The sequence below is a fragment of the Syngnathus acus genome, chromosome 13 (genome assembly GCF_901709675.1).
Source record: "Syngnathus acus chromosome 13, fSynAcu1.2, whole genome shotgun sequence".
NCBI lineage: Eukaryota > Metazoa > Chordata > Actinopteri > Syngnathiformes > Syngnathidae > Syngnathus > Syngnathus acus.
In genome coordinates this window covers 1,439,527-1,467,212 of record NC_051098.1, presented here as the reverse complement: position 1 = coordinate 1,467,212, position 27,686 = coordinate 1,439,527, and the positions used below count along the sequence as shown (strand labels likewise).

At 43.5% G+C, this 27,686-nt stretch overlaps 1 protein-coding gene and 1 long non-coding RNA gene across 13 annotated transcripts in view; both read left to right on the top strand.

The window, feature by feature from the left end:
- Positions 1-27,686, top strand: part of bcas3 (BCAS3 microtubule associated cell migration factor) — a 329,552-nt gene that overhangs the window by 68,600 nt on the left and 233,266 nt on the right. The window lies entirely within an intron of this gene.
- LOC119132918 lies at positions 25,565-25,970 on the top strand. The gene is made up of 2 exons (XR_005100004.1): positions 25,565-25,605; positions 25,832-25,970. It is a non-coding gene; the product is annotated as an uncharacterized LOC119132918 (long non-coding RNA).

Here is a 27,686-nt window from a genome sequence, read left to right as displayed (position 1 = left end):
ATCCATCCATCCATCCATCCATCCATCCATCCATCCATCCATCCATCCATCCATCCATCCATCCATCCATCCATCCATCCATCCATCCATCCATCCATCCATCCATCTTCTTCTGCTTATCCGGGGCGGGTCGCGGGGGCAGCAGCTTTAGGAGGGACTCCCAGACTTTCCTCTCCCCAGCCACTTCATCCAGCTCATCCCGGGGGATCCCAAGGCGTTCCCAGGCCAGCTGAGAGACATAGTCTCTCCAGCGCGTCCTGGGTCGTCCCCGGGGTCTCCTACCGGTGGGACATGCCCGGAAAACCTCCCCAGGGAGGCGTCCAGGAGGTATCCTGATGAGATGCCCGAGCCACCTCATCTGGCTCCTCTCAACGTGGAGGACTAGCGACTCTATTCTGAGTCTCTCCCGGATGACCGAGCTTCTCACCATATCTCTAAGGGAGAGCCCGGACATCCTGCGGAGAAAACTCATTTCGGCCGCTTGTATCCGGGATCTCGTTCTTTCAGTCACGACCCATAGCTCGTGACCATAGGTGAGGGTAGGAGCGTAAATCGACCGGTAAATTGAGAGCTTTGCCTTTTGGCTCAGCTCTCTCTTTACCACGACGGACCGGTACAGAGTCCGCATTACTGCCGACGCTGCACCGATCCGCCTGTCGATCTCGTGCTCCATCCACCCCTCACTCGTGAACAAGACCCCAAGATACTTGAACTCCTCCACTTGGGGCAGGATCTCATCCCCTATCCGGAGAGGGTATTTCACCCTTTTCCCACCGAGGACCATGGACTCAGATTTGGAGGTGCTGACCCTCATCCCAACCGCTTCACACTCGGCTGCGAACCGCTCCAGTGAGAGCTGGAGATCACGGCCTGAAGAAGCCAACAGCACCACGTCGTCTGCAAAAAGCAGAGACGCGATGCTGAGGTCCCCAAACCGGACCCCCTCAATGCCTCGGCTGCGCCTAGAAATTCTGTCCATAAAAATTATGAACGGAATAGGTGACAAAGGGCAGCCTTGGCGGAATCCAACCCTCACTGGGAACGAATCCGACTTACTGCCGGAAATGCGGACCAAACTCTGGCATCGGTGATACAGGGACCGAACCGCCCTTATCAGTTGGCTGACTGATACTCCCGAAGCACCCTCCACAGAACCTCCCGAGGGACACGGTCGAACGCCTTTTCCAAGTCCACAAAACACATGTGGACTGGATGGGCGAACTCCCATGCACCCCGAGGATCCTGCCAAGGGTGTAGAGCTGGTCCACTGTTCCACGGCCAGGACGAAAGCCACACTGCTCCTCCTGAATCCGAGGTTCGACCTCCCGACGGACCCTCCTCTCCAGCACCCCTGAATAGACCTTACCAGGGAGGCTGAGGAGTCTGATTCCCCTGTAATTGGAACACACCCTCCGGTCCCCCTTCTTAACTGTCTACACTGTTTGTACTATGTGTCCTCTCTGCATCCATTGCAGCCTGGTCATCCTGGAAGAGGGACCCTCCCATCTGTGGTCTCTTCTCAAGGTTTCTCATTTCCCCTAGCTGGAGTGTTGAGTTTTTCCTTGCCCTCTTGGGAGTTGAAGATCAGGGGATGTTTGAGAATATTTGCCATTTTTCACATGTCCTGAGTGTTGTTATTCACCTAAATGTTGAACAGAGGCTGTGATTTACCGAAGTCAAATTCCTTGTTTGGCACGCTCAAACATGGCGAATAAAAAATTCTTGAATCTTGAATCTTAAAGAGGGGAACCACCATCCCAGTCTGCCAATCCAGAGGCACTGTCCCCGATGTCCACGCAATGTTGTAGAGGCGTGTCAGCCATGACAGCCCCACAACATCCAGAGCCTTTAAGAACTCCGGGCGGATCTCATCCACCCCCGGGGCCTTGCCACTGAGGAGTTTTTTAACTACCTCGGTGACTTCGACCCCAGAGATTGGAGAGTCCGCCTCAAAGTCTCCAGGCCCTGCTTCCACAATGGAAGGCGTGTACGTAAAATTGAGGAGGTCTTCGAAGTATTCTCCCCACCGACTCACGACGTCCCGAGTCGAGGTCAGCAGTACGCCATCCCCACTGTAAACAGTGTTGACATTGCACTGCTTCCCCCTCCTGAAACGCCGGATGGTGGACCAGAATTTCCTCGAAGCCGTCCGGAAGTCATTCTCCATGGCCTCGCCAAACTCCTCCCACGCCCGGGTTTTTGCCTCAGCAACCGCCGAAGCCGCGTTCCGCTTGGCCATCCGGTACCTGTCAGCTGCCTCCGGAGTCCCGCAGGCCAAAATGGCCGGATAGGACTCCTTCTTCAGCTTGACGGCATCCCTTACCGGTGTCCACCAGCGGGTTCGGGGATTGCCGCCACGACAGGCACCAACGACTTTACGGCCACAGCTCCGGTCGGCCGCCTCAACAATGGAGGCGCGGAACATGGTCCACTCGGACTCAATGTCCCCCGCCTCCCCCGGGATGTGGGAAAAGCTCTGCCGGAGGTGGGAGTTGAAGCTCTTCCTGACAGGGGATTCTGCCAGACGTTCCCAGCAGACCCTCACAGAGTGTTTGGGTCTGCCAGGTCGGTCCGGCATCTTCCCCCACCATTGGAGACAACCCACCACCAGGTGATGATGATAGAACTTTATTCATCCCACAGCGGGGAAATTCCCTTGTCACAGCAGTGCATATGAGTGCACGAATGATACAAGTGCAAGAATAAAACAAGTGCCAGAATTACAAAAAATGGTAAATAACAGACAAGGACAAACACATCAGTTGACAGCTCCGCCCCTCTCTTCGCCCGAGTGTCCAAAACATGCGGCCGCAAATCCGATGACATGACTAGTCGATCATCGAACTGCGGCCTAGGGTGTCCTGGTGCCAAGTGCACACATGGACACCCTTATGTTTGAACATGGTGTTCATTATAGAAAATCCGTGTCGAGCACAGAAGTCCAATAATAGAACACTGCTCGGGTTCAGATCGGGGGGGGGGCGTTCCTCCCAAACACACCCTTCCAGGTCTCACTGTCATTGCCCACGTGAGCATTGAAGTCACCCAGTAGAACGATGGAGTCTCCAGAAGGAGCGCTCTCCAGCACTTCCTCCAGGGACCCCAAGAAGGGTGGGTACTCTGAGCTGCTGTTTGGTGCATAGACACAAACAACAGTCAGGCCCCGTCCCCACACCCGAAGGCGGAGGGAGGCTACCCTCTCGTTCACCGGGGTGAACCCCAATGTGCAGGCGCCCAGCTGGGGGGCAATAACTATACCCACACCTGCTCGACGCCTCACACTGTGGGCAACTCCAGAATGGAAGAGAGTCCAGCCCCTCTCGAGAGGGCTAGTACCGGAACCTAAACTGTGTGTGGAGGCAAGTCCGACTATATCTAGTCGGAACCTTTCTGCCTTGCACACCAGTTCGGGCTCCTTTCCAGCCAGAGAGGTGACATTCCATGTCCCAAGAGCCAGCTTCTGCAGCCGGGGATCGGACCGCCAAGGTCCCTGCCTTTGGCTGCCGCCAAGCTCACAATGCACCCGACCCCTTTGGCCCCTCCCACAGGTGGTGAGCCCATGGAAAGGGGGACCCACGTTTCCTTTTCGGGCTGTGCCCGGCCGGGCCCCATGGGCGAAGGCCCGGCCACCAGACTCTCGTCTTTGAGCCCCACCTCCAGGCCTGGCTCCAGAGGGGGGCCCCGGTGACCCGCGTCCGGGCGTTTTTCTTCATAAGGGGGGAAAAAAGCCAACGCCCTAATATGGCGTCTCCCTCTTGCTGCCTCAGGAGCCGCTTTACCCTTGACTATCTCGAAGCTTAAAATTTGACAAAGTCCAATTCGAAGACTCTAGAAGTTCATCTTAGTAGATTTTGGTCTGATCTCAAAAAGAATGAAAAAGCTATCTTCGTCTGAAGGCGTTCTTTGCTCTGGGCAGCAGCGGCAGGGCCATCGTCCTGATGGGGAGAGCGCTGCTCTTGTTCGGAACGAACCTTTTATACCTTGCCGTACGTGTGTTAAGTCACATACTAGTTTTTTCCATTAGGTCATATGTTGTTCTCATATGACTCATATGCTTCTAAAATAGACTGCAGGTGCATCCGGCCAGCCCTCGAGATGACCTCCGAGGTCAGGTGTGCATGCGTCATCGCAGTTTTAATTTCCATGCAATATCCTGTATTTGATTTAAAATAGACCGCAGCTGCATCCCCATCCTAGGCGTCGAGGTGACCTCTGGGTCAGGCTCATGAGTCATCCGCAGTCCTCCACCAAGTAGCATCACTGTTAAGGTTACATCCTGCCTAGGCCTCAACCGGATGAGCATGACCTTGGGTCACGCTCATGCGTGGGACCCAAGCCTTCCAGCAATTAGTCATCCCTTGCTGTCTCTTTGTCCTCACTCAACCCTCAATACATTGTGTAAATGCAATAACAATGTTAAATACATGTTGGATATCAATTAAATATTGCATCAATACAGAGCATCAATAATAACACATACATCTTGTCTTGTAATGATCAACTTAACGCATAACCATACTATGATCATGGGTACTACTTACGTTAACATATGTTATTGTATTGCTTAAGCTGTTACAAATTATCCATCCATCCATTTTCTGAACCGCTTAGTCCCCACGGGGGTCGCGGGAGTGCTGGAGCCTATCCCAGCCGTCATCGGGCAGTAGGCGGGGGACACCCTGAACAGGTTGCCAGCCAATCGCAGGGCACACAGAGACAAACAACCATTTGCACTCGCACTCGCACCTAGGGACAATTTGGAGTCTTCAATCGGCCTACCAAGCATGTTTTTGGGATGTGGGAGGAAACCGGAGTGCCCGGAGAAAACCCACTCGGGCCCGGGGAGAACATGGAAACGCCACACAGGGAGGTGGAATCGAACCCGCACCCTCCTAACTGTGAGGCGGACGTGCTACCCAGTGCCCCACCGAGCCGCCTTGTTACAAATTATATTATGGTGAAACAATATAATATAAAATAATCCAAAGTTGTGTGTTGCTGTGTTTCTCAGAACAGTTCATGTTTATTGAGTCAATAACTTTTACTATTGTGCAGTAAGTATTACTATAAGTCAATCTGACTTTGGCACCATCTTCTGGTGAAATCTGGAACTGCAATGGAGGTTGACTAGATCAACCAGTCACCCCCCTCTACCAGTTTAACAAAAGTTAATTTTGAGGAACTAACTTCTAAGTAACCCTTACTAGGCCCCCAACAGGTCACCCCTATGTCAAGCTTTGGCACCATCTCCTGGTGAAATTTGAAATTATTACATGTTTAAGGTTAGCCAATTTGTAAGTAACCCTTACTAGGCCCCCAACAGGGCTCTCACGTCAAGCTTTGCTACCATCTCCTGGTGAAATTTGGAATTACTATATGTTTTAGGAATGGCCAATTTGCCTGGGCCAAATCCAATACCGAATTATACACCTTCTGGTACCACTGTGCCACTTGACAAGATACTGAATCATTCCCAAGAGTCTTAACAGTTCTTGTTTGTCCCGTGGAGGAGGAAGGTGTGTCACAGCTCTCACTTTTTCATTATCTGGTTTTCAAGCCATTGTCTGTGAGTGTGTGTCCAATGTACTTGTGCTTGTACAATGTACTCTCATTTGCCCTTATGACACATTTTTTCTTGTTCAGTTTCAGATTGTATTGCTCTGTCCACCATTTTTTTAGTCTTCGATCATGCTCTTGTTTATAGTCTCCCCACACCAGCAAGTCATCTCGGATGTTCACAACACTAAATCTTCAATCATTCGTGCGATTGCCCTCTGGAGCAGTTCTGATGCCGAAGAGACACCAAAAGGTAAACGAAGAAAGTGGTATCTTCCAATGGGGGTATTGAACGTGCAGAGCTTTGAAGTTTGTTCATCAAGTTAAATCTGCCAAAATCCTTGATCTGCATTCAGCACTGAGAAATATTTGGCATTTGGCATGTAAAAACTTCTTCAACTGTAAGTAATGGGTAGTTGTCACGTTTGATGGCGCTATTCAAGTCTTTGGGGTCCATACATACGCGTATTTTCTTTGGTTTAACAACAGTCACCATACTGTTGACTCACTCAGTTGGTTCGGTTTGTCTTGCTGTTACTCCCATTCTCTCCATGCGCTGTAGCTCCTGAACTACTCTCTCTCTCAGTGCAACTAGTGTTTTCCTGGGGGTGTGCACCACAGGTGTGACTGTGGGGTCTATCTTTATGTGGTGCTGACCAGGGAAGCAACCCACAGATCTTTACAGTATTTCAGAATGTTTTGCTCTTCTATGACTTCATACAATCTTTTCACGTAGCCTAGTCTGATGCATGTAGCTCCTCCCAAAATAGCTGAAACGTCCTCTTTTGCAATCTCAAATTCTATGATGTGATTCTGACCTTTGTACTCACATGAGTGATTCCTTGCCCAGCGCTGCCACCTTTTGGCCAAAGAAGGGCACTAGTTTTTTCTTGCTTTTTTTCAAGTTTCTTACTTAGTTCAAGTGCGACCAGTCTTGATTGACATTGCATTGCAGTCCGCACCTGTGTCCAGCTTGAATGTCACAAGTTTGTTCAATATTATGAACATTTCTGTCCACACATCATTGTCTTTGTTTGTGGACTCCATTTCAGAAATTTCCATATTTTTAACTGAGAGTTCCTATGAACATTTCATTTTCCTTTTAATTTTTGCTTTGCTCCACGGCGTGTACATTCTTCCCTTGTTTTTTTACGTTAGGCTTGCGATTTGCACATCTTGGCAAAATGGTTCTTCTTGTGGCATGCATTGCACGTTTGACAATATGCAGGGCATTTTTCTCCATGCTTAAATCCACATCTGTTACAGTTGTTCAACCATTCTCAATTTGTTCACCTCCACTTTTTCAGTTAGGGCTTTGACTTAACTGGTCGTGATCTTACTGGTTCCACAGCTTTTGTTAAGGTCTTTTTTTTGTTAAGATCTGCCTCTCAACATTCTGCCTCTCACCTAGTCGTTTATGTTGCCGCACACTATTATGTCACGTACCAGCGAGTCATGCAAATCTCCAAATTCACGGTCTTTAGCCTTGTTCTTTAAATCCGTCACGTATATATCAATGCTCTCACCTTGTTTTTGGGCTCTGGTGAAGAACAGGTGCCGTATGACAGGTAGATTTTTTCTTGACTCACAATAGTCTTGAAACTTCTGCTTCGGAACAGCAATTTTGTCTCTTTTATCCTCCGTGAAAGTAAACATATTGCATAATTATATTGCCTCTTCTTCTGCGACTTGTAGAAATGTCGCACATTTTCTGTGGTGGTGGTGGTGGTTCGGAAGTCTTAAATTGGTTTGTAGGTATATGGAAAAAAATTGCGAGGCTCCGGTTAATATCTCGAAAAGTTCGTTAGTATAGGCGTTCGTAAGTAGAGGTACCGCTGTATTCATTTAATTGCTAATAACGCAACGTCAGAGTGTCTGTGTGTGAGTGTGTATCTTTAGTCCAGTCCCAGAATTCTCTCAGTCCATAAGGCATGGCAAAAACGGCAAACATGCCAGGATTTTTTTTTTTCTTCACTCTAGGTCAGGGGTCCCCAAATAAATTGGCAAGAGATCCACTATCTCGACTGACCTAGTAGACCATGGTCCGGACATGCAAAAGTGTTCCAACAACAATATTGTTTTAGTTGTAAACAACATGTCCATTGCAAATGTCAGTATTTTTAACCTAGGTTTTTTTTGTAAGATTATTTTTACAAATGCAAGATTTTAAGGTCTATGAAGATTTATTTCTCATGTTTATAACAAAAATATTTCATAGAATAAAAATGAAATAAAAATCAGACCCATAAAATTTGCAAAGTGCAGCATGTGTGCTATTGCACATGAACACATTTTAAACAGAAAATATATGTATTTAATTTAACAATGAAAAGTTAAGTGGGAGGTAATGATGTACCACAATGTGCAGCAGTACTACTTTATCGCCAAATATGTATATGTCCTCTCCTCTTTTGTGTGTTTTCAATGCAGTGAAGCCTAAAATGTCCTCTACAAATGCTTTGCTGTCCTTATGATAAAAACGACCATATTCCAAAAGTTACCGTAATTTTCGGACTATAAGTCGCGTTTTTTTTCATAGTTTGGGTGGGGGGGCGACTTATACTCAGGAGCGACTTATATATGTTTTTTTTCACAAATTTTTACTTGATCATTAACACATCACTTACTTACAAGTATAGTTGACCACTTCACATGTTATTTTTAGTATAGTTGATCACTTCACATGCTTTGATATCTTTATCTTGAACATATTCAAAACATGAAAAATAGAGAGAAAAAATCAAATAAAGTAATTAACACTTTAAAGCGCCACATCCTCTGGACATGTCCTCTGTCACCAGGATGACATAAAGGACGAGACATTTGATCGATGGATTTAATGATTTGGAGTGACACAAATGGTTTGATAATATTGTTGTTTATGTGATAGTTATTTAAAATATAGTTTATATATCGTTGTATGGGCCTGTGGAATAATTTGAACTGCGGCGCGGCACACGGCATTGTTGACAAAGGACGATCGATGGATTTAATGAATTGGAGTGACACAGATGGTTTTATAAACGTGTTATTTATGTAATAGTTTTTTTTAAATAACTGAATGTTACGTCAGGCCCGTTCTCAGCTCCTCGTTTGTGTTTGTCACGTTAGCATACCGTATCGTTTAGCCTGTTGTTGCTCGTTCATGTCTGTTCTTGGTGTTGGATTTTGTCGAATAAATTGCCCCCCAAAATGCGACTTATACTCCGGAGCCACTTATATATGTTTTTTTTTCACATTTTTGGGCATTTTATGGCTGGTGCGACTTATACTCCGGAGCGACTTATAGTCCGAAAATTACGGTATATACATATATATACCATATACAGTATTTTTCGGACTATAAGTCGCTCCGGACGACAAGTCGCATTTTTGGGAGAACTTGATTTGACAAAATCCAACACCAAGAACAGACATGAGCAGGCAACAGCAGGCTAAATGATATGGTATGCTAACGTTACATAAACACAAACGAGGAGCTGAGAACATGCCTGACGTAACATTAACAGTTATTCAAATAACTATAACATGAAAAACACATTTATCAAACCACCTGTGTCACTCCAAATCATTAAATCTATCAAAATCTTCATCCTTTGTGTAAACAACGCCGCTTCTGACCCCGTAAGTGTGTGAGGTGTGCTGCTGACGTCAGTTGCAGTTCAAATTATTCCACAGGCCCATATAACTATACATAAACTATATATCAAATAGCTATAACATAAATAACAATTTTATCGAACCATTCGTGTCACTCCAAATCATCAAATCTATCAAAATCTTCGTCCTCTGTGTCAAAAACAACGCTGCTGATTCTGGAAGTACATGCGGCGCTAACGTCAGACTCCTCGTCAGTTGTGGCTCCAATTATTCCACAGATCTATATAACTCTATTGTAGCGTTACCAAAGTACCAGGCAAGTCGTGGGTTTGGTAACTTTACAATAGAGTTATATAGATCTTATTTCACAAAACAAGAGCTCAACATACGAGCCAACACAGTGTGTGCTTTAAGAAAGCGCCCTGGATCGCTCTTCCCGTCTCCACCACCCAGCTGCCTTCACGGCCTCCCTCAACAATCGGTAACTACTGAACTCTAATACAAGTTGCTACACTAAATAAACTATATATCAAATAACTTTAACATATATAAGAAGTTTATCGAACCATCCGTGTCACTACAAATCATTAAATCCATCAAAATCTTCGTCCTCTGTGTCAATCTCTCTGTGTTATAAACAACTCCTAACTCCGGAAGTCAGTGAATGGAACTCATTGTCAGTGGCGGCTTCAATTATTCCACAGGCCTCGTGCGCCCTCATGCGGTTTAAAGTGAAAATAACGTGAATTGATCAACTATACTAGTAAGTAAGTCATGTGTTAATGATCAAGTAATAATGTGTTAATAATTTCACATATAAGTCGCACCCTCAGCCAAACTATAAAAAAACTGCGACTTATAGTCCGGAAAATACGGTGTATATTAGGGATGCACCGAAAATTCGGCCACCAAAAATTTTCGGCCGAAAATGACCCAAAAGTGCATTTTCGTTTTTTGGCCGAAAGACCTAAATCACCGAAACAACACGGCCGAAACTTGTGATGACGTGAGCAAACAGCGCAGCCAGCACGCGGGAAAACGGGATAAGAGCCAGCATGTCTGCGGTGTGGACTGATTTCACTATCTCAGAGAAAGACCCACGGATAGCGATTTGCAAAACATGCAATGCTGAAATTTCAAGAGGGGGTGCATCTGCAAAAGGTTTCTCCACGTCGGGTTTAATTCATCACCTGAAATCCAAACATCCCGATCGCCATTCTGAATATGAGAAGAAGGCGACACAGAAAAGGAAACTGACACCGAGCACGCCCACTCCGTCTGTGGCGGACGTTTTTGAAAAGGCAAGAAAGTTCTCCAGTGATTCTGCCAAGAGAACATATTTAATTTTACAGTCTTTCAGCAGGCCAGTCAGTTATAAGCCTGTAAATTATTATTTAATGTACACATGAGTGGGGTCAAGTTAAACATTTTATTTTTATTTCATTTTATTTTTGAATTTTAATTTATATTGTGCATTGTTGTAATGTCAGTGCTAAATAAATATTTTCATACTTTTGTAACTGGTTTATTGCAATGCCTTGATTTTAGTGAGGTTAGTACACATGTAGCCATAAATGCTGTGGTTCTAATAACTGACATAATCATTTCTTTCGGTGTTTCGGTTTTCGGCCTTGGTTTCCTCATTTTTGGTTTTCGGTTTCGGCCAAGAATTTTTATTTCGGTGCATCCCTAGTGTATATATATACCATATACCAAATTTTCACTCGCGTCAATTGAGTCATCCGCTGTTAACGCGATGCACGGGGCATTTTAAATGGCGCTGTCCAGCAGCAACTGCACGTTGTTTGATAGCAGCTCTGGTCTTGTTATGGTTGAGGAAGACAAGGGAATCTGACTGACATTGTTTGAGCTCCTGCGCTTCTAATTCCATGCAACATCGTTTCTACTACTGCCTCCATACACTCTTTTACCATTTCTGAGTCAGTAAAAGACTCTAGGTTGTGCTGCAGAGTCATTTTGTTTTCATTGTTTATAAAAACTTTCACAAAGACCAATGAGTTCGGTGAGTTTTCTTGCATTTCTAGGGTGTCAAAAATGCTATTCTTTTTGGATAAATACATAAATAATAATTTCTACAAAAACAAGAGTCCTTGCAGTGGATTTTACTCGGGCCCTAAATATTGTGTCCAACTCTTGGTCATGAAAGAGATGGTGAAAGCATTTGGCTCTTTCTCAGCACTAAAAGGTATCTGTTTTGTCCATAATTAACTTAATGTCATTACTTTTCATTTAATTCGTACATTTAATACCTTTACAAACACAGTTTGCCACTTTTTGTCGTTCTGTCATGTGATGTTCGCAAACTGAGCCATGATTGGTCGTCACCTAAGCCCTCATTATATGTGATGTAATTTTCAGTTGAAAATGTGGCAAAAGCATTTACAACGGTATTCAATGTAAAAAAGATGCTCTTTTACTGCTGAAAATGGCTATATAAATGGAATGCACAGAACATGTATTGTTGAAGTTGCCTTCAACACCCCGTCAATCCAAATGCTAAAGTAGACTGTCAATATGATTCCGTCCATTTAATAGTTCCATTGTAGATCATGTAGTTTTTTCTTTAGCTTGTGCATTATGTGAATAGTGTGAGCACTAATAATTAGGGGTGTAACGATTCATCGATACACATCGATGAATCGATATAATGCTCTACGATTTGTTGGCATCGATGCTAAACGTAAACATCGATCTATATCGCCCGTTTTTGACCTTGGACATTAGACACGACTTTATTTTGAAATCCAGTTCATTGTTGCTTGCTTCCTCTTTCCGGGAGCAGTGCGCGGCGTGTTGTGTTGTGAGCAGAGCAGGCACGTGAAAGGGGAGCCGACAACTACGCGGCTCCTGGGCTGGTGCTATGGCTAGTGTCCAAGAAGACGAGGAAATTCGCTCCCCTTTGGGCTTCAAGTCATTCGTTTGGAAGCACTTTGGATTCCAAAGAAAAGATGGCTCAACGGACAATTAAAATTATTGTAATTAAATAGTTCAGTAATGCACTTTAAAGTTAATGGTATTATAAAAAAAGAAAGAATATTCATTTTTCTTTACTTACTTATATGAGAAAAAATATAGGAATTTGATAAAGTTCAGTGTTAAAATAAGCACTTTGTATACTACAATACTCTTGTAATTTCCTAAATAAAGAGTTTGCAGTACCTTGTTGATTTTGCGTATGAATTGTTATAAATCAGGATATTGTTCTATATCGATCGTAGAGCACTATATCGTGATGTATCGTGAATGAATCACAGCAGGCTTTAAGATATCGGCAAATATCGTATCGTGATTCTTTGTATGATATCGTATCGTGACAAAACCCGCGATTTACACCCCTACTAATAATCTATGCCATTGAGTACAAGGAGAGCTGCGATAGATGTGTGTGTGTGTGTGTGTGTGTGTGTGTGTGTGTGTGTGTGTGTGTGTGTGTGTGTGTGTGTGTGTGTGTGTGTGTGTGTGTGTGTGTGTGTGTGTGTGTGTGTGTGTGTGTGTGTGTGTGTGTGTGTGTGTGTGTGTGTGCGCGCGCGCATCCCGCAAAATTGGAAGGATGCCAACATCATAACAATCTTAAAGCGCAAAGGTGACAAAGCAGACTGTGGGAACAGCAGAGGCATTTCCCTCTTATCAGCGGCCGGAAGGTGCTAGCACGGATTATGCTACTCCCATGTCAGTGAAAACATCCTGCCTGAATCCCAGTGCGGCTTCAGGCGTGAGCGAGGCACTGTTGACATGATTTTTGTTGCTAGACAGGTACAGGAGAAATGCAGAGAACACGGCAAAAACCTGTACCTAGCTTTCATTGATCTGTCCAAGGCCTTTGACACAGTCAACTGGGAATTGTTGTGGGAAGTGCTGGGGAAGCTTGGGGTTCCACCCAAGTTCAGAAACCTCCTGCGTCAGTTCCACGACGGGATGCAAGCCACTGTGAGTGTTGGTGGCCAGCAATCCACATTCTTCATCATCGAAATCGATGGACTGACCGAGAGAGAGTGTGTGCGTGTGCGTGTGCGCGTGCGCGCGCGTGTGCGTGCGTGCGTGCGTGTTTGTGATTCCACCTTTACTTCATTGTTCCAATATAATTTGCTCCATCACATTTTAATAATTTACACTGCACATGTTCTTAAGATAGGCTGCTCGGTGGCGCACTGGGTAGCACGTCCGCCTCACAGTTAGGAGGGTGCGGGTTCGATTCCACCACCGTCCCTAGGTGTGAGTGCGAGTGCAAATGGTTGTTTGTCTCTGTGTGCCCTGCGATCGGCTGGCAACCGGTTCAGGGTGTCCCCCGCCTACTGCCCGTTGACGGCTGGGATAGGCTCCAGCACTCCCGCGACCCCCGTGGGGACTAAGCGGTTCAGAAAATGGATGGATGGATGGATGTTCTTAAGATCGAGTATCCTGCAATTCACATTTCCCCCAGTTGATGGCATTGTAAGCCGCTTAACAAGCAAAGATAATGTTGGAAAGATGATATAGTGGTTGGAAACAAAAAACGTTTTGAGGAGCTATTAGACTAAATTTAAATCTGGTCTAAACATGAACAAAACACAAGATGAAGATGGTTTCATATTCATTTATTAGAAGTAATTAATATTTGTAGTCTGTGATCAGTGTTAAGATAGAGTAGGTCACGTGACTAGAATCAGGACGTAAGGGCATGTTTCAGCACAGTGTTGAAAGAGAACGCTGCTTGTTCTATTCTCTCCTGCAGTTCGGCAAAACAACTACCTACATTTTGTGTTATACAAGGCATCGTTGGTATGTATCTTTGTTTAAGTTATTATGCATCGAAATAGATCTTTTGAGTTCTGAAATGATAGTTTTCTGTGATGTTAGACGATAGGATAAAAGCATGATTGAGATTTCGTGTCAATTTGGTTCGTATGACTGATTATACAATGTCGTTTGTATTCTCCCAGTTTCACCCTTTCCCTTCTTATTAAACCTGGAGTCAACCTTCAACCTGGCCTTCAGAGTCTTGATGAGTGTCTGTCTTCGGATATTCAACATATTTTGAGGGCAGGATAAATCTTATATCTTAATCTCTATTAATGCAATATTATTGATAGTTCTGTCATGAATATTGAAGAATTCTAACTAACCTAATATGTACACTGTAGCCTGTATGAAATATATGTTGATAGGCAAATATTTGCATACTGCAAACTTGAAAGGAATTAAAGACATTAAAGAAATGATAAAGAAATGAAATGTACAGTAAATGTGCTAAAAATATTCACATAACCTTCTGTCACATTTGAACACTGAGTTGTCAGTCCAGACTGGAATGTTGTAACATTTATCAATATCTTCGTGCTTCAATCTGTGCCTATGTTGCCAACAAATTTAGAACATTCTCAGACCATGCGTATGAACAAATACAATGATCCCTTGCTACTTCGCGGTTCGTTTATCGCGGCTTCACTGCATCGCAGATTTTTCCAGCCAAAAAAAAAAGTTGTTATAATATAGGAGTTCTAAAAACATATTTACAGTATTGTACATTGTTATAAAAATGTGTTAAAAAAATAAAAGATTCCTAAAATCATATTTACATTATGTATACTTTAGCTACATCTACATATACATCTACAAAATGCTATGGTAACTTGTGACCACTAGAGGTCCCTGTTTAACCAAGGTTAACAACAGAACGTCACGTCTACATATATTACACCCACACTCACCCACACACGTGTAATATTTATATTTTCAATATTTATACAATATTTTCTGTATGTTATTTATACTTTTAATCAGGGCTGTGGACTCGGTCGGATTTTTGCACCGAGTCCGGCCTCTTGACCACGAGTCCGAGTCCGAGTCCGGCTGTCAATTTTTTCTGTTAATTCATGTGACTGCTTAGTCTTTATTCAAGGCTAATTTAGATCAAAATCTAAATAATTACAACAGTTTTGTGATGGCTTTGTCTTTATTAAACATATAAACGAAATACAATAAACAGATACTTTCAAGTTTCAATTCAACGACTTGAGTTTGTTCTTAGGAACAAAATCGCCTCAACCAAGTCAGCCTTCATCGCGCCGCGCTGATCAGACATGATAAACTTGAGCCCGGAAAACAGGCGCTCTACGCTGACTTGGCTGATTGGCATTGCTGTTAGTGTCCGAGTCGCTGCCTTGAGGCCGGACGGATAACGATCACCTGTAACAAATGGGCTCTCTTTCATTCGACCAAGTGCCAACATTGCCCCAATTTCTTCATCTATGTCGGTTGGCGAGGTGGCGGCCGACAAACGCTGGCGGCGCTCAATGCTGTCAAGTTCTTTTTCAAACTCATCCTCCTCCGTCGATGTGGAGCCATCAACCTCGGCCTCCATCGACGGCCCCTCCAGGTGCTGGTGGGTACGAGACCGGATTCGCCTCACAACGGCACGGAGGCCATTCTTGGCGCGCTCCATCTGCTCTTCGCTGAGGAGAATGCGGTAACGCGCATCGACGAAGACGGCTGCCAGAAAAAAATCATTGTCGAAGAGCTTGTCCTCTCGTTGCTCCATTGAATTGGCGATTGGTGAAGCCAGAGGGGGCTGCTTGCGCAACGCTGCCTTCAAGGCCGACCACTCCTTGAGAAAGCTGCCGGGGGTGATTGAGGCCGACTGGAGCTTGACCGTGATATCGTATGGCATCTTGAGGATCGTGGCCAAGGTCTCAAGCTTCTTCCATTCTGACTCGTTAAGGAGAAGTTCCGGAGAAGCAGCCGCCAAGTCCTGGACATGCTCTCGTAGATGAAGGAGCCGTTTTGTCATGAGGTAGGTGCTTCCCCAACGGGTGGGCACATCGACGACAGGGAGAAGACCTCCTCGACGACGGAGGACAGCAAGCAGATTGGGGGTCCGCAGTCTCTTCACCACCCGTCGGACTTTATCCAGTAGTTTCATGACATGCTCCGCCTTCAATCCGTCACGAATTGCCAGTTGCAGCGTGTGAATAGCACAGCGCATGTGATGAATCATTCGAAAATCGGCATCCTGAATCCCAGCAAACTTCTCAAGCTGAACCTCGTCGTCCAGATTGACGCCCCCCTCGTCCTCATCCATTTCGTTTTCAGTATCATCAGCATCTTCGTCGTCCTCATTGATGAGCCGCACGGCTTTGCTCATGGTCGCTGCGTTATCGACGACGATGGAGAGGACATGCAGGTCAAAATCCTTGATGACGGCGTTGATGACATTCTTGACCGCCTCACTGTCATGCCCCCCGTCGGTGTCCTTGATGTCTTGCTTTTAATCTCCCCGTCGCGGGTTGTTATTTAAATTCTTCCTCTTTAGTGACAGAGATGTCTTTTGATTCTATTTATTTTTTATCGCATGCGCGGATCGGTTGGCACTTTTTAAATTTCGTTGTACATGTGACAATGACAAATAAAGATCTATCTATCTATCTATCTTTTGTTCCCTGACAGCCATCTGTCTCCGAGTCCTTACTGTCCTTTTGTTATGTGTGTGTGTTTTTGTTCCTGTAAGAGGCCTTCACCAACAATGAGCAGAGCATATTTGCATAGGCGAAGTGTTCTGATTTGGTTCATAGATTGTTGTTGGTCAGAACTGTTTTTCTTTGTCAAGCGTTACATACAGTTTGAAGTAGTTGCGTACAAGTTATCCCATATTTACTCAATGTTTGTTTAAGTGTTTAGGACAAGTTACTTATTGTTATTGTGTGTTAATTTACTAAGTAGATAAAGTCTAGCAAAGGTTTAGTTGCATTGTTCCACAGGAAAGCGGCAATTCAAGTTATCTGATCTCACTCGCGGACGAGTCAGCCAACAATAGGAGACGAACAGCTGGTTGAGTGCTAATTTACACCACACTACATTCTTTAGCTAATCAGCGTTGCTACAGACACAATCTCCCCTCCCTTTTGTGTAGCAACGCCTCTGTAACCAGGGCAACCAAAACATTAAATAACCGTGGCAGGGCTGTGGACAGTATTCCTACGCGCATTCTCAGCAGCATGATGAAAATAAAATTGAACGTATTTTTTTTATTGTCGGACTCGGTGGACTCGGTCAAAATCAGCACCGAGTCCGAGTCCGGCAAAAAATGACCGAGTCCGTCCGAGTCCGAGTCCGAGTCCACAGCCCTGCTTTTAATGTATTATTTACATGTTTGAAACTATTATTTAATGTTCTAATAATAATAACATATGCACGTAAATGGTTTGATATACATTTATTGACACACAAAATATGTACAGGTAAGAGGGTGACCCTGCTTAGCGGATTTCACTTATCGCGGGGTGGTTTTGGAACCAATTATACGCGATAAATGAGGGATTACTGTATTGATGAACCAGCGTCTGAAAAAACTCTGAGCAAGATTTTTACCAAGACGCTCAATTTATTGAAATCAGTCATCATATGAACACTATTAATTTCACCAGTAATACGTAACTTAAATTGGCTAATATCCTAAATGACTGAGAAAGAGACTCCCCATTATATTTACTCTCTCTTGCTGTTCATATGTGTGTATGATGTAGCGATAATCGCCTTCAGATCTCTTGCTACTCACAGTGTGGCCTGGATTGGGTGCCTGAAGACCCATCCCCTCATCCTGGGCACGCACATTCCAACATTCCAATCCATTTGTTTAATCTCGCACTTTTAACCCCTCCCCATTATTGGCTGAGATGCATCAAACAGACACCCTTTTTGAGGGAAATATGTGTGGGGTTTATGCAATTTAGTAAACTGTGGAAACCTACTGTCATTTTGGATTAATTCAGATTCATCAACACACCCACACAAGATGGGCACACAGCGATAAACAACGATTTGCACTCACACTTACACCTAGGGACAATTTGGAGTCTTCAATCGTCCTATCAAGCATGTTTTTGGGATGTGGGAGGAAACCGGAGTGCCCGGAGAAAACCCACGCGGGCCCGGGGAGAACATGCAAATTCCACACAGGGAGGGCCGGAGGTGGAATCAAACCCGCACCCTCCTAACTGTGAGGCGGACGTGCTACCCAGCGCCCCACCGAGCCGCCTATAAATGTAATATAAACAACAATTTTAATGCACCATCCGTGTCACTCCAAATCATTAAATCCATCGGACTATTCATCCTCTGTGTCAATAAAAACAAAACAAAAAAAAACAGCTGTTGACTCCGGACCTATGTGCGCCGCTGACGTCAGCCTCGTTGTCAGTTGTGGCTCCAATTATTCCACAGATCTACGTATATAACTATATTGTAGCGTTACCAAAGTACCAGGCAAGACGTGGGTTTGGTAACGGGCTCTTTATTTCACAAAACAAGAGCTCAACATATGTGTGTTTGCTCCGAGCATGCGACCTGGATCGCTCTTCCCAGCCCCCCCCACCACTCTGGGCCCGAGCTCATGTAAAATGGACTGATGCACAATGAAAAAGTGTTTTGTGGTCTGATGAGTCCACTTTTCAAATTGTTTTTGGAAACACTGGACGTTGTGTCCTCCGGACCAAAGAGGAAGCGGACCATCTGGACTGTTATCAACGCAAAGTTCAAAAAGCCAACATCTGTGATGGTATGGGGGTGCATTAGTTCCCATGGCATAGGTGACTTACATTTCTGTGAAGGCAACATAAAATACATACAGATTTTGGAGCAACATATGCGGCCGTCCAAGCGATGTCTTTTTCATGGACGCCGCTGCTTATTTCAACAAGATAATGCCAAGCCACATTCTGCACGTGTTACAACAGCGTGGCTTCGAAGTAAAAGAGTCCAGGTTCTCCCCTGGCCCGCTTGCAGTCCAGACCTGTCTCCCATTGAAAATGTGTGGCGCATTATGAAGCGTAAAATACGACAGGGAAGACCCCGGACTCTTGAACAACTGAAGCAGCTCATCAAGCAAGAATGGGAAAGAATTCCACATGAGAAGCTAAAAGAATTAGTCTCCTCTCTTCCAAAACGTTTATTGAGTGTTATTAAAAGGAAAGGTGATGTAACGAAGTGGTAAACATGCCCTTTCCCACCTTCTACTGCACGTGTTGCAGCCATGATATTCTAAGTTAATTATTATTCATAAAATAAAATAAAGTTTATAAGTTTAAGCATTAAATATGTTGTCTTTGTAGTGTATTCAATTGAATATTGGTTGAAAAGGATTTTCAAATCATTGTATTTTGTTTTTATTTACATTTTACACAATTTCCCAATTTCAACCGAATCCGGTTTGTAGTAAGTAATGTGTTAATGATCAAGTAAAAATTTGTGAATAATTTCACATATAAGTCGCTCCTGAGTATAAGTCGCTATAAAAATGGGACCCATTGCCTCCCTGCTTGGCACTCAGCATTAAGGGTTGGAATTGGGGGGTTAGATCACCAAATGATTCCCGAGCGCAGCGCCGCTGCTGCTCACTGCTCCCCTCTCCCCCAGGGGATGGATCAAAATCACACGGGGATGGGTCAAATGCAGAGGACAAATTTCACCACACCCAGACGCGTGTGTGACGATCATTGGGACATCTTATACACTATTTATATTTCGATAAGATTCATCATGTCTCTGTGTGTTGTATAAGGCAGTTCTTTTGTTTAGACAAGTGAACATTTTTTAGATGTTACCTGCTGACAGTTTCGACTATGTCTCCAGTCTTCCTCAGATGCGTCATCCGATGACATGTCATTTATCAGCTGGCCGGCTTGGCAGACCTGACAAAAAAAGGGCTCGTCAGAGAGCGAATAAGAATGACAAAATCAATGCGCAAATAAAAGAAGAAATGGACAGATTTAAAAACCACTACACGGGGGAGAGGATATAGAGGAGGAAGTAAAAGAACACGAAGACCACAGTGCTAACAAAAGGTCTAAACTTCGCCGTTACACCCAAAGAATTACCCAAAGGAGAATACCGTAATTTTCGGACTAAAGGTCGCTCCGGAATATAGGTCGCATTAGCCATAAAATGCACAATAACGTGAAAAAAAACATATAGAGGCTTTGCAGTCACGTGGTTTTATCACGTGATTTTGTGTTATGCCGCCATCTTGGTGGTCAACTCGTCAGCTCGTTCCTACGTGTTTGTATGGATTGTCTGATTTCTGCGCTACGTTTTCACCGATTTCTTCCGAATTATGGCTGATTTGCTATCCAACGAAGTTAGGCATTTGGATGAAGACTCCAAGAAACGTTACAGAGAGAAGTTGAACCTTGTTGGCACAACGGATCCGTACCTTTTACCGAGAAGCATGCTAAAATCGCCCGAGCATTTTCAACAGCCGACCTGCCTGAACGCTCATATCCAGATATTTATAATTACCTCGTCGATTTGTTTTGTAATGGCATTTCATAACTTGACATATTAAAAAACTGAATAGAGTGAAATCATTCAGATACTGTACCTGTCTGTTCAAGTTGCTACCATTTTTATTTTTTGTTTATTTTTGCATGATGCCACATCTGATTGGCTTGAAAACTTAACCAATAAAAATTTTAACCTTGTGCCAATGGCTTGAAAACTTTACCAATGTAGATTTTACCTTGTGCCAAATGAAGTAACAAAAACCCTCTTGTTAAAAAATGCTACATTAAAAAAAAATTGTTTCACAAGGTTCATAATAATTTTTGGGGAAATTTCCTAATGCATTCACTCGAGAATTAATTGTTCAATTCCAATATGAAGTTCAATATTTACATTGATAACGTTTTCAAGCCAATCAGATGAAGCATCATGAAAAAATAAACACAAAATAAAAACGGGGGGGTGAACTGAAGAAATCATCCCATTCCCTGCCTTGCTGCTCTTGCTGCCTTTCTAAAAATGCACCCAGCATTTTCAACAATCATATTTGTATCATCCCATATTGTATTATTTCACATTTTGTGAAACAAATCAGGGGTGAATAGTTTGTTTACATACCTGATATGAAGTCCTCATTGCATATCCTTGTGTAAATCGTAGGTTTCCATCGTTCACGACGAATATCCGCGATCCATTTATCACGTTTTTTCATGTTCGCCGGAAATCTATAGAAGCTAAGATTTGGTTTATCGCCTCGTCTATTGCTACATCCAACAGCACAGCAGGTATCCGGCATTTTTAAGCTCATATAACAAGAAAGCGTGTGTGAGTCGTTGACCGGCACTGAAAAGTTGACCGCCAAGATGGCCGCCAAGCTAATGTGGGTAGCTTGATGACGTCAGCTGCAAAGCCTCTATATAAGTCGCTCCGGAGTATAAGTCGCATTTTGGGGGGAAATGTATGAGATAAAATCCAACACAGAGAACAGACATGAACGAGCAACAACACGCTAAATGATAGGTATGCTAACGTGACATAAACACAAACGAAGAGCTGAGAACGGGCCTGACGTAACATTCAAAGTTATTCAAAAAACTATAACATAAATAACACGTTTATAAAACCATCTGTGTCACTCCAATTTATTAAATCCATCGATCGTCCTTTATGTCAACAATGGGTGCGCGCCGCTGACGGCGCTGGCACTTCAAAATATTCCACAGGCCCATATGTAAATTATATATCAAATAACTATTATATAAGCAATCATATTATCAAACCATCTGTGTCACTCCAAATCATAAAATCCATCGATCAAATTCCTCATCCTTTGTCAACAACGCCGCGAGTGCGCTCTGACGTCAGCCTCCTCGTTATTCCACAGATCTGCTATATAACTATATTGTCGCGTTAACAAAGTACAAGGGTAGACGTGGGTTTGGTAAACGGCTCTTTATTTAACAAAACAAACTTCCAGGCGTGTGGCGGCGTGGACTTCCAGCCACGGTGGTGGAAGAGAGATCCATAGAATAGGACAGGGCGTGCGTAAAAGCCATGACCGAGCCCCATCCACCGTCCCTGGACAGCCACCCGGCCGAGCGCCGGCCCCCGACTTCAATCCACGGAGGTGAAAGAGAGCTCCGTAGAGTAGGACCGGGCGTGCGTAAAAGCCATAGTAATTTTTCAAACCTTCTGTGTCACTCCAAATCCTTAAATCCTTCAAACTCTTCGTCCTCCGTGTCACTTAGAAACAAAGCCGCTAATGATGCCGGTAGTACGTGGGGCCCTTCGTCATCTTCGTCATCCCGTGATCAATCTTTGTCTTTTTTGTAAACAACCACCACGCCGCGCACGTCACTTGAAATTCAAATTACAGTAATCCCTTGCTACATCGCGGTTCGTTTATCGCGGTTTCACTTTCTTTTTTTTTTTTTTGAAAATCTTTATGAAAATTCACATATAAGTCACCCCCCCACCCAAACTATGAAAAAAAATGCGACTTATAGTCCGAAAATTACAGTACATACTCGCCACAGAACTAGCATGTAATAAAGACCAGGGACAGAAAGCAGAACTCCAGAATACAGTCACAGGCATCATCAAATCATCCAAACTTCCACACAGCAAGATCACAAAGGAAGAAGAAAAGGCAGTCAATGCACTAAAACGGGACACAATCACCACCCTACCGGCAGACATAGGCAGAACCACAGTTATAACGGAAACCTACAAAAAACAGATGGAGCATATGTTGAATGACGGAGACATACCAAACACTGAAAAAAGACCCAACAGAAGAAAAGAAAAGAAGATTAAAAACACTCGTGAAACCCCATAATAGAAAGCAATAAAATAACACGGAAAATACGACCACCTCATAGCCACCGCTAACATCACCCCCCGGATATATGGCAATCCAAAAATACATAAAAAAGACATCCCACTACGCCCCAATAGTTGACAGCATCGAATCTTTCACTTACAATTTATCCAAAGCACTAGTCGAAATACTCAAAACCCTCCTCGGCACAACAGAACGCCACAGCAAGAATTCAAAACAACTGGCACAAGAACTCAACAATATAACGGTACAGAGACAAAATCCTAATTTCTCATGATGTAGTTTCATTGTACAAGAATGCCTCAAGGAAGACCGGACACTCAAGAGACGCACAAACCTGACAGTCAGTGACATCAACACATTAGTAAATTTCGTTGCCAAAGCCACCTATTTTCAGTTTAAAAACACCAATATACACACAGACAGAAGGGTTCGCAATAGGATACCCACTATCCGCAATAATGAGCAGTTTTTTCATGGAGGACCTGGAAATTAAAGCCATCCGCACAGCACCCACTCTCTGTGAACCCACACTCTGAAAAGATACGTCGAAGAAAATAAAAACTGGACACACGCAAGAACTCACGAACCATCTGAACACCATGGACAACACTGGCAACACACACGAAGAGGAAATAAACCAGACCATATCTTTCCTGGTCATGAACATCCAACACAGAGACACCGGCAGCATCAATATCACAGTTTACAGAAAACCGACTCAGACCAGTACCTACTCTGGACATCAGAACATCCCACAGCGCACAAATTATCAGTAGTCAGAACATTATACGAACGGGCCACTATCATAAACAAAGAAAAAGACGGACAGTAGGGGGAAAAACACATTCAACAGGTACTCACAATCTGCCAGTATCCAAGATGGGCCATAAACAAAGGAAAACAAGTAAAAAAACAAGGAGGACAAAAAGGGAAAAGAAAACCAAAAAAAACAAAAGACTGAGCAACAACCAGACATCGTACTCATACTATACATCCAAGGGATAACAGAACTAGACGGCGGGCCGAACGTGATTTAAGTGAACTTGATTGATCTGCATCGAGGGAGTACACAATTCTTTGTGTGTGATATCTAGTTATCATATTAAGTCAAAAACAATTTGTTGGGAGCTAATTTTTGGTCATCCTTTTTCACAATCTTACATTTTAATTAAATGTTTTCTCATGCATATCGTTGGACACCTCTAGCTGATAAACCAATGACAATTCGCATACGGGGATTAAGGACCCCCCCCAAAATGTAAACAAGATGGAACTGCATGCTGCCTGCATTGCATCTGTCAAACCTGCACTTTTTATTAAAGTGACCGGCTTCCCATTAAAGGGTTCGATAAACCGGGGTGAAGGGACTCGTCCGTCTCTGACCACCTGAGTTAAATTCTAAAATAATTAATATGATCTCTTTATGACGCCAATCCCTCTGAAGTCAAACGACGCTCGTGCTGAGTAACTTAAATTTGAGACACGTCGTCAGAATAACCGCGCCATAATGATGGCTCCGGCGGCTCGGTGGAGCACTGGGTAGCACATCCGCCTCACAGTTAGGAGGTTGCGGGTTCGATTCCACCTCCGGCCCTCCCTGTGTGGAGTTTGCATGTTCTCACCGGGCCCGCGTGGGTTTTCTCCGGGCACTCCGGTTTCCTCCCACAACCCAAAAACATGCTTGGTAGGCCGATTGAGCACTCCAAATTGTCCCTAGGTGTGAGTGCGAGTGCGTATGGTTGTTTGTCTCTGTGTGCCCTGCGATTGGCTGGCAACCGGTTCAGCGTGTCCCCCGCCTACTGCCCGATGACGGCTGGGATAGGCTGCAGCACGCCCGCGACCCCCGTGGGGACTAAGCGGTACAGAAAATGGATGGATGGATAATGATGGCTCCCTTTGGTTGTTTGATGCTTTTGTTATGTTACGGATATTTTTAGATGTCTTTGTTAAGACATCAGGGATTCGTTGATTTACTAGAGCGCACTCACCCTAGCTGAGCTCAAGATAACCACTTCGAACCAGATCTGACAATTCCTGATGCTAAGGATTAAAGCTGTCTTCACTTTAAAAAGAATTGAACGGATTTAAAGAATGACTATGATAGGGAAATAAAGACATTTTAAAGTTCTAATTGTTGCATATAAAACCATGCTCAACATAGTTAATACGAAATAATCGATAACCGAATTAAGGATTAAGAAGAGATTTAATGAATAAGCAAGAAAAATAATTACAAGTCGAAAAAAACAACAACACTCACCCACTCAGAACAAAAGAGGAGACTAAAGGTCTAAAATCCTATTTGGTTGAACAAGTCGAGTGATCGGCTCTCCTTTGTTCCAAAATCCGAATTCTGTTTAAAAAAGAGGAAAGGTCTGGCCGTGAGGAGCGTAGCCAAAGAAGTAAAATTGGCGTCTTCCCCTTTCTGCCCGAAGCGGCTGTCTCCTCTGACTTCCTCGAAGCTTAAAATTTGACAAAGTCCAATTCGAAGACTCTGGAAATTCATTTTAGTAGATTTTGGTTCAATCTCAAAAAGAATGAAAAATCCATCTTCGTCTAAACGGCGTTCTTTTACTCCGGGCAGCGTCACGGCCATCGCCCTGACTAGGAAGAAGCGCGCCGCTCTGTGTCAGGACAACATACCATAATAATGGGTTATTCTAACAAACATAAAGCAGACTTTGATATATATTGATATTGCTCAAGCTGTTACATCTTAAAATTATTCCATAGCAAACTCATATTCCAAAATTGTGCATTGCTACGTGTTTGAATAAGTCGTGTCCTCCCAATTGCTAACAATTTAATTTATTAGATTTGTTAGTTTCCATCAGGTCAAAGTCAAAGTCAAAGTCAAAGTCAGCTTTATTGTCAATCCCTTCATATGTCAAGACACACAAAGAAACCGAAATTCCGTTTCCTCCATCCCACGGTGACGAGACATACAAGTAGGCGACACAAAACAAAAACAAGAAGGCACAAAACATAAATAATAAATAATAAATAAAATAAAATGAGCGATGAATAAAAACAGACCAATAACCCATTGAATATGAATAGGTCACCCCTATGTCAAGCTTTAACACCATCTCCTGGTGAAATTTTGGAACTACTACATGTTTTGGGATAGCCAATGTGCCTGGGTCAAATTCGATACCCAATTCTACACCATCTTGTACCACCATGCCACTTGACAATCGGAAGACATTAAATACAATTCTAATAAAACTTTCAAGACTATGATCCAACTTGTGTAGTGTTTTCATTAAATTTTACTAAAATAGTTGAACCCTGGCATATTTCCTCTTGTATTTCGCAAACTGTATTCAGCCATACTGACGTTACCGAACTTGCTTGCAATTAACCTAGATGGCTAACGTTAACGTGATATTAACGTTAGTGCTTGTAACGTTACTAGGTGGCGTATTTATTTATTTATTTATTTATGTATTTACAGTGGGAAAGATTGAAGATGGGGTGCTGCATGCATATGTGCCATTCATGTAGAGCCCACTAAAATAATTCCATTTTCAGAGACAAGTTGGGTCAAATTTATTAATTGTACATTGCAGTGGGCTAATTTAGATGTCCCAGAGAGTGCAATAGCACAATTTGCTGTTAAAACATTCAATTTAACAGTTAACAGCCCGATTCCAGAGGTGATGCAGGTTACCACAGAGAATGCTACGTGCAATTTGCAAACACACGGAACATAGAGGCTGCCCGTAAGAGGAAGGAAAAATTGACAAAGACCGCAAAAGGTTCGTACCAAATTAGATTAGATTAGATTAGATTCAAATTTATTGTCAATGTACAGCACAAGTACAGTACAGCGAAAAGAACTTTGACATCCAACCAGAAGTGCAAAAAGCAGTTAAGTGCAGAGTAAAAAGCAATACTGAGCAGTAGGTACAGTGCAATCAGGTGATATGATATGAGGTGAGTTATACTATGCGGGATAATATACATGAAGGACGAGTACGGATATGACTAGCTAAGTATTTACAATAAACTGCAGTAGAACAAATATTTGCAGGCGGTACTAAAATGCTAATTTTAAATATAGGGTTATAAATATGCAACATAGTGTCAGTATAACCAGATATGAACAGATATGTACAAGCGGAGTAAGAGTGATGAATAAATATATAGGATAGGAATGCAGCAATTATATGCAGATATGGACAGTATATGCAGGTAATACAGGTGTTGTGGTGGGGTTGTTGTGCTGCCGGGTTCAGAATGATAAGAGTTCAGGGGGATGACAGGGGTGTTGTGCTGCAGAGTTCAGGGCGATGACGGCAGAGGGGAAAAAGCTTTTCCTCAGTCTACTCGTCTTGACCCGAAGAGTCCGGTATCGCTTTCTAGAAGGAAGAAGAGTAAACAGTCTGTGGTTGGGAGGCAAGGAGTCTTTGATGATGCACTTTACTTTAAACATATGACACATGATTACTGTATTTTATTTTACTGGACTGGCCGTGAAATTTGCTCTGTTTTTTCTCTTAAGGAGAAAGCTATGAATATGGGTGTGAGAGATGTGTATTAATCCTGTAACATGGACACAGCATCTTAATCCTGTAACATGGGCACAGCATGTATGAGTCAAGGTCAGATCTAGTCGGGAATAGACAGGAATCAACAGAATGTTGATTTTGTGATGTGTGATCTTGCAAGATTACGATAGACCGCTCAGGCTAGATTAGATTAGATTAGATTAGATTAGATTAGGCCTAGAATATATCTGCAATGTCGTCCAAGGTTGAGCATCTGGGGAAACAGAAAAACAACCAATACATTTTGGAGCATTGCTACAACAATACATAACGTTAGTCATCACATTATCTCTCTATCTAACCCCCCCATCCCACTTTGTTTACCTTTCAAATGTAGAAGACGCAGAGGCACATGTAACAGA